Below are 6,805 nucleotides of genomic sequence, written 5' to 3' on the forward strand. Positions count from 1 at the left end.
GCTGGATTTTGTTAAGGATTTGTGTGGGTATGTGTGTTCATGAGGAATATTGATCTATAATTTCTTTTCTTATAGTGTCATTTTCAAATTTCAGTTAGAAGATTATTCTGGCCTTAATTAAAAATAGAGCTTCCCTATGACCCTGAAATTGCACTACTGGGTATTTACCACAAAGATACAGATGTAGTGAAAAGAAGGGCCATCTGTACCCCAATGTTCATAGCAGCAATGGTTATGGTCGTCAAACTGTAGAAGGAACCAAGATGCCCTTCAATGGATGAATGGATAAGGAAGATGTGGTCCATATACACAACGGAGTATTATGCCTCCATCAGAAAAGATGAATACCCAACTTTTGTAGCAACATGGACAGGACTGGAAGAGATTATGGTGAGTGAAATAAGTCAAGCAGAGGGAGTCAAGTATCATATGGTTTCACTTATTTGTGGAGCATAACAAATAACATGGAGGACATGGAGAGATGGAGAAGAGAAGGGAGTTGAGGGAAATTGGAAGGTGAACCATGAGAGACTATGGACTCTGAAGAACAACCTGAGGGTCTTGAAGGGGTGGGAGGGGGGAGGTTGGGAGAACAAGGTGGTGGGTATTAGTGAGGGCACATGTTGCATGGAGCACTGGGTGTGGTGCAAAAACAATGAACACTGTTATGCTGAAAAGAAATAAAAAAAAGATTATTCTGGCCATATAAAACACATTGATATGCATCCCTTCCCCCTTATTTTCCAAAAAGTTTTGTGTGATATATATTTTTTTGTTTTAAATGTTGGATAGAATTTACCCTGATCCAGGTGTCTGAGTAAGGAATTTTCTTTGAGAAAATTTTGAATTACAAATTCAATTTCTTTAACCTAGATACTTTTCTTCAGATTATATATCTTCTTGTATCCACTTCGGAAACAATATTTCTCAAAGAATTTTTCCACTTCATCTATGTTATCAAAATTGTTGGCATAGAGCTTTTGATAGCTTATTTTCTTATTTTCTTTCTAAGGATCTGTGGTGATAGTCCTGCTTTCATTCTTGATTTTGGCATTTACAAAAATTATTAGTTTTTTTTTTTTTTTGGAGGCACAGAGGCTTTAATGATACTGTGAAAACTAAATGATAAGTGATAAAACAAGGCAACAGTAATAACAGGCTTTTTTTCTTTTTATTTTTTTGCTTGATTGTAATTTTTTTTTCGATTTTATTTATTTTTTTCAGCATAACAGTATTCATTGTTTTTGCACAACACCCAGTGCTCCATGCAAAACGTGCCCTCCCTATTACCCACCACCTGTTTCCCCAAGCTCCCACCCCTGACCCTTCAAAACCCTCAGGCTGTTTTTCAGAGTCCATAGTCTCTTATGGTTCGCCTCCCCTCCCCAATGTCCATAGCCCCCTCCCCCTCTCCCAATCCCACCTCCCCCCAGTTTTGTGGGATTAAGAGTCATTTATGGTTTGTCTCCCTCCCAATCCCATCTTGTTTCATTTATTCTTCTCCTATCCCCCTAACCCCCCATGTTGCTTCTCCATGTCCTCATATCAGGGAGATCATATGATAGTTGTCTTTCTCCGATTGACTTATTTCACGAAGCATGATACGCTCTAGTTCCATCCACGTTGCCGCAAATGGCAAGATTTCATAAAAATTATTAGTTTTGATAGAAGTTTATCAATCTTGTTAATATTTTAGAAAAACCAACTTTTGATTCTTTCAAAGTTGTTAATTTTCTTATTATAAGTGTGTAATATTGGTAACATACATTTTGGTCTTATATTATTATTCATTCTGATAATCTTTGTTTTTTATTGTCAATTTTAATCCGATCATATTTAGTATAGTAATTAATATAGTTCAATTAGGTGCATTTCTGGTTTTTTTTCCTTTATCCTTCCATGCTAAGTTTTCTTTTGTCATATATAGTCTAAATAGGTTCCTAGGTGTCACCTTCTTGGCTTAGGCTGCTTCTCTATCTCTCAAGAATAGTAGATCAATACAACATGTATGTCTTAAATATAATCAAATAAGTAGGTAAATGAAAAATAAGTCTATTGGGAACGTAGTCTAGGGTGGATCACGTAACTCATGGTCATTTTGCGGAGAGGACTTATCAGAGGATCAGTGTCAACATTGGTGGTACTACTCTGAGGCCAACACCAGCCCTGACACTGCTAAATATGTTCCTTGTTGATTTGTGAGAATAATAATTATGGCAGTAAATGACTGCTGCCAGGTGGAAAGGTTTGTTAGTCTATGGCTGCCCAGACTATCAAAATAAAATAGTATGTTTGGGAAATAATATGTAGCAAACAAAATGAATGTTAATTAGATATGTCTTTAGCTGATACACATAAAAACAAAGTTGAAAAAATTTAAAGTTAGTAAGGCTGAGGGAGATTTGTTGGAAAAGCCCCACATGGATATTAATAATTCTTTCACCCCTTACATCCAATAATTTAAAATATTATGAGGCCAGGATTCAGAGATAGTAATACAGCATGCCACAGTGATGAACTAATTTCTGTACTCAGCACCAGCGTGCTGTGTCCAGTTGTAGCTTCCCTAACTAAAAGGGACGAACTAGACAGATTTCAGGGAGACATCAGAAATTTGGTTTTATAGATGGATGAATAGTTAGAGATAATTGTGTCCAAACTCCACATTTCATTAATGACAAAGCTCAGAAAGTGGAAGTATATTATCCAAGGGCATACAGTTAATTTGTGGAGAACCATGACTACAGCCTTACCCTTCAATTCCTTATCTGTTGTTCCTTCCAATTCTCAGAGTGAACTAAGGGATTCTGAAACAAGAGTAGATGAGGAAAGATGCAGGGAAGTGAGATTATTCATTGTGGAGAATAAAATGTTTAGATTATATACAATACCTATCATCAAGCCTATGAAAATTTCTTATTTAAAGGTTGGTGACTAACACTCTTCATCTCCTCTAATGAGGAACTTCATTTGTTACTGAGGACTAAATGGGAGGAAATGCACAATAAAGTGCAACTGCAGGAATTTAGAAAACACATAAGGGAACTATTTCATGCAGCAAGAATCATTACTTATTAGTGTGGTAACTTAGAAAATCTGTTACAGTCCAACATCATTCCCAGAGTGAACGGACTCCCTTTTGAGCCTTTATTTTATGATTTCAGCTTTCATCTTCTACTATGAACTACAGGGCTGTGGTGTTAGGTGAGACAATTTACCTAAGTGCTCCCTTGGCTGCCCAAGATTTGTTGGAGAATATGATACTCCCTGTGAGCAGCCAGTGGAATTATTGATGGATTCTGTAGCAAAATTTTAAATTGCCAAGATGTGAATTGTTCAAAATAACCATTTGTTGCCAGTTTACTGAGGAAATGGAAAAACAAACAAAAAAACCTAGATACTACAAACTACATGAAAAAGTACAATTAGAAAGTCATTACCTGTGGTGGATTTTGCTTCGAGACAAAGAGTTTTTAAATGGAAAGCAGGTTCAATTAACATTAAAATCTGTATTATTAAATTCAGACTATAAATTTGGAGCAATCTTAAGTATCTTAGAAATTCAGAGAATGATTTATTTATTTAGTAATTTATTTTAAGGTAACAGTGTTCATTGTTTTTGCACCACACCCAGTGCTCCATGCAATACATGCCCTCTCTATTACCCACCACCTAGTTCCCCAACTTCCCACCCCCCCGCCCCTTCAAAACCCTCAGGTTGTTTTTCAGAGTCCATAGTCTCTCATGGTTTATCTCCTCTTCCACTTTCCCTCAACTCCCTTCTCCTCTCCATCTCCCCATGTCCTCCATGTTCTTTGTTATGCTCCACAAATAAGTGAAACCATATGATACTTGACCAGAGAATGTTTTTTGTTGTTATTTATTTTCTTCCCCAAAGATCCTATGCTACAAATAAAATAAATTTCCCTCTTTTCCCCTTTCTTTTCTTTTTATTGTATTTATAGGAGATGATGGACATTAGCTGAACCTATTGTGGTTATCATTTCATGGTACGTGTAAGTCAAACCATCATATTGTAGGTCTTAAACTTATACAGTAATGTATGTCAATTATTTCTCAATAAAACTGAAAAAATATAGCATCCTTAATAGTTGAAAGTGAATTGAAATTCTTTTTTAGGCACATATTTTCAGTCAAGAAAAATAACTGTGTTTTAGTTTATTTCAAGGTTGCTTCTTTTCCATTATGGAAGAGTGTTTACAAATGATTTTAATAAAGATCGCACAACCAAATCATTCTATTTCCTTCAAGAATGTACCTCTATTAAGAGATAACAAAATAAGAACCAGCCAAGGAAAGTAAATACGTTTGTTGACTTCTCCTGAATATACATGAGGACCATTCGACTGGTCCACCTCCCAGATAATTTATAAAGGAAGGAAAACAGTTCCACTCTAATATGCAGCTGTTTGAAATGGCTTCAGTGTTAAAAATTATCTCATATTTCAGGTTGTTTTCCATTGAGTAACACGCACATATTATATGATATCACAAAGCATTTTGTTAGGCCATGTAATCTGTGACATACATTTTTGTATGCTCAGTCATAGTCTTCATGTAGGGAGAGGAGTTATGTGCAGTGGATGGGTAAGAGCATGGATGATGGAAGTCAAGAGACTTGGTTTCAGATTTTGAATATTTCCGGGGGCATAGCTCAGTGGCAGAGCATTTGACTGCAGATTTTGACTATTTCCTGTGAATGAGCACTGTGGGCAAGTCACTTAAGCTTTAGCTTCTCTGTGCTTGTGGATGATGACTCAGTTACATTATTTTTTTTTTCTTTTCAGTGTAACAGTATTCATTGTTTTTGCACCACACCCAGTGCTCCATGCAATACATTCTTTTGTTTCTAGTAATCATCTCTGACTTCTGTAAATGTTTTCTGTTTGTCTCTATGCTTACTTGTGTGGAAGAAGGCAGAACAACTTCGGCAAATCCAGGAAAGTTGGTCCTGACAATGTTACAGCTGCACAGTTCTCCTACAGTGTTCTCCAGGCTCTCTCCAGGGAGCAGCTCTCTCCACCTTGGGCAAAATGAATCCTAAGGAATCCTCTTTCATTGGTGGTGAATAGACAGACTCGGCCATTGTTTAGTTTAAAATAATGCATTTGGTTTACATTCCTGGAATATTAATCTCACAATGTTTTATGCTAATTAGAGCTATACCATGGTTAGAACTTCCTTCTGACCACCCAATAAAGTGATTTTTTAGAGCTCCACGTCATGATTTGCCAACAACCAAGCATTCTAGACAGAACCACATGACAGCTATTCTGAAGGCTTGGGCCGCCATATCAAAATGCCACAGACTATATAACTTAAAGAGTAGAAATTTATTTTCCTGTAGCTCTGCAGACTGGAAAGTCTAAGCTCAAGGTCTGACAGGGTTCTGTTTCTTTGTTTCTGTTTTTTTTTTTTTTTTTTAGAGATTTTTATTTATTTATTTGACAGAGTGAGAGATCACAGGTAGGCAGATCAGCAGGCAGAGAGAGAGGGGGAAGCAGGCTCCCTGCTGAGCAGAGAGCACGATGTGGGGCTCAATCCCAGGACTTTGGGATCATGACCTGGGCCGAAGGCAGTGGCTTAACCCACTGAGCCACCCAGGCGCCCCTGGGGTTCTGTTTCTGATGAAGCCTCTCTTCCTCATTTTTAGGTGGCCATCTTCTTACTGGATCCTCACATGACCTTTCCTCTGTTTGCACAGAAAGACAGAGAGAAAGAGGCCTCCTTCTCTTCTTCCAAGACTATCAGTCCCATCTGATTAAGTCTCCACCATTATGATGCCATTACGTCCTTAAAATCCAATGTCCAAATACAGTCACATGGGCCATTAGGGCTTTGATATATTACTTTGGGGGGCAAAATCCATAGCCAACAATAAATATGGAGATTTACTGGCATTGTCTCAATTTCTTAATGCATTTTTATAAAGAAAAGCAATTATTTAAATGTATGACTAGATATGATTTGACTTTTTTTATTTTCCTGGATTTTTTAAATGATAAAATACTTCTGAATCTTTGCTTGACACTGCTAGTCTTATACTTATAAAGTATATTTAGATACATTATAAATCCGAAAGTCAGCTTTGTTACATTACCAGCTGTTGAGGTCAAAAGATCACCATAGTTTTCTAAAGTGCCATTAAAAACTGTATGGGGAGCAAGAAACAGGAGACCATCTTGTAAGGCCAGACAAATTGAGTTCGGTACCTCCTGAAAACTGTAAAGCTTTTGAATCCGAGGTCCAAGGAAAATCACAGACTAATAAGTAACTTCTGCAGACTTGATCAGCTTTCAGACTCTCATTGAACTTTGCCTTCCTCATTAATTCACCCACAATCCTTTCTCATACCCATGTTCTTTCAAGGTCAAGAATGAAATGTAAAACCCTTCCATGGAAGCTTTGCGCAGTGGCAGTATCGTACCCAATGAGGTTTATCCGAGGCGCGATTATTGCTAATTAAAACCCTTCCATGGAATGCATCCAAGGCATAACCCGAACCTCTAGGAGGAGAAATTCTTGTGCTGGGAAGTAGTGGAACAACTTTAACCTTATATATTGATCCAATAAATCTGAACTTTTAGGTGAGTAGAGATTCTTGGGCACAAAATGGATCACAAGATGACCTTATTTAGAAGAATAAATAATGTAATCATATACAGCCCTGAAGAGAAAGACATCAACTCTGGACTGAAGCAAGTTATTTAATACTTGAATTGCTGGCATGTTTAACACTCATCAGATGGACCAGAATACTGAGAAAGTATTATATGGGTTATTT

At 37.1% G+C, this 6,805-nt stretch overlaps 1 pseudogene; it reads left to right on the forward strand.

Annotated features, from left to right (window-relative positions):
• Positions 1-6,422: 6,422 nt before the first annotated feature.
• On the forward strand, positions 6,423-6,577 carry LOC123926214 (annotated as a pseudogene).
• The last annotated feature ends 228 nt before the right edge of the window (positions 6,578-6,805 follow it).

This window comes from Meles meles, chromosome 15 (assembly GCF_922984935.1).
Source record: "Meles meles chromosome 15, mMelMel3.1 paternal haplotype, whole genome shotgun sequence".
In the NCBI taxonomy this organism is placed as follows: Eukaryota; Metazoa; Chordata; class Mammalia; order Carnivora; family Mustelidae; genus Meles; species Meles meles.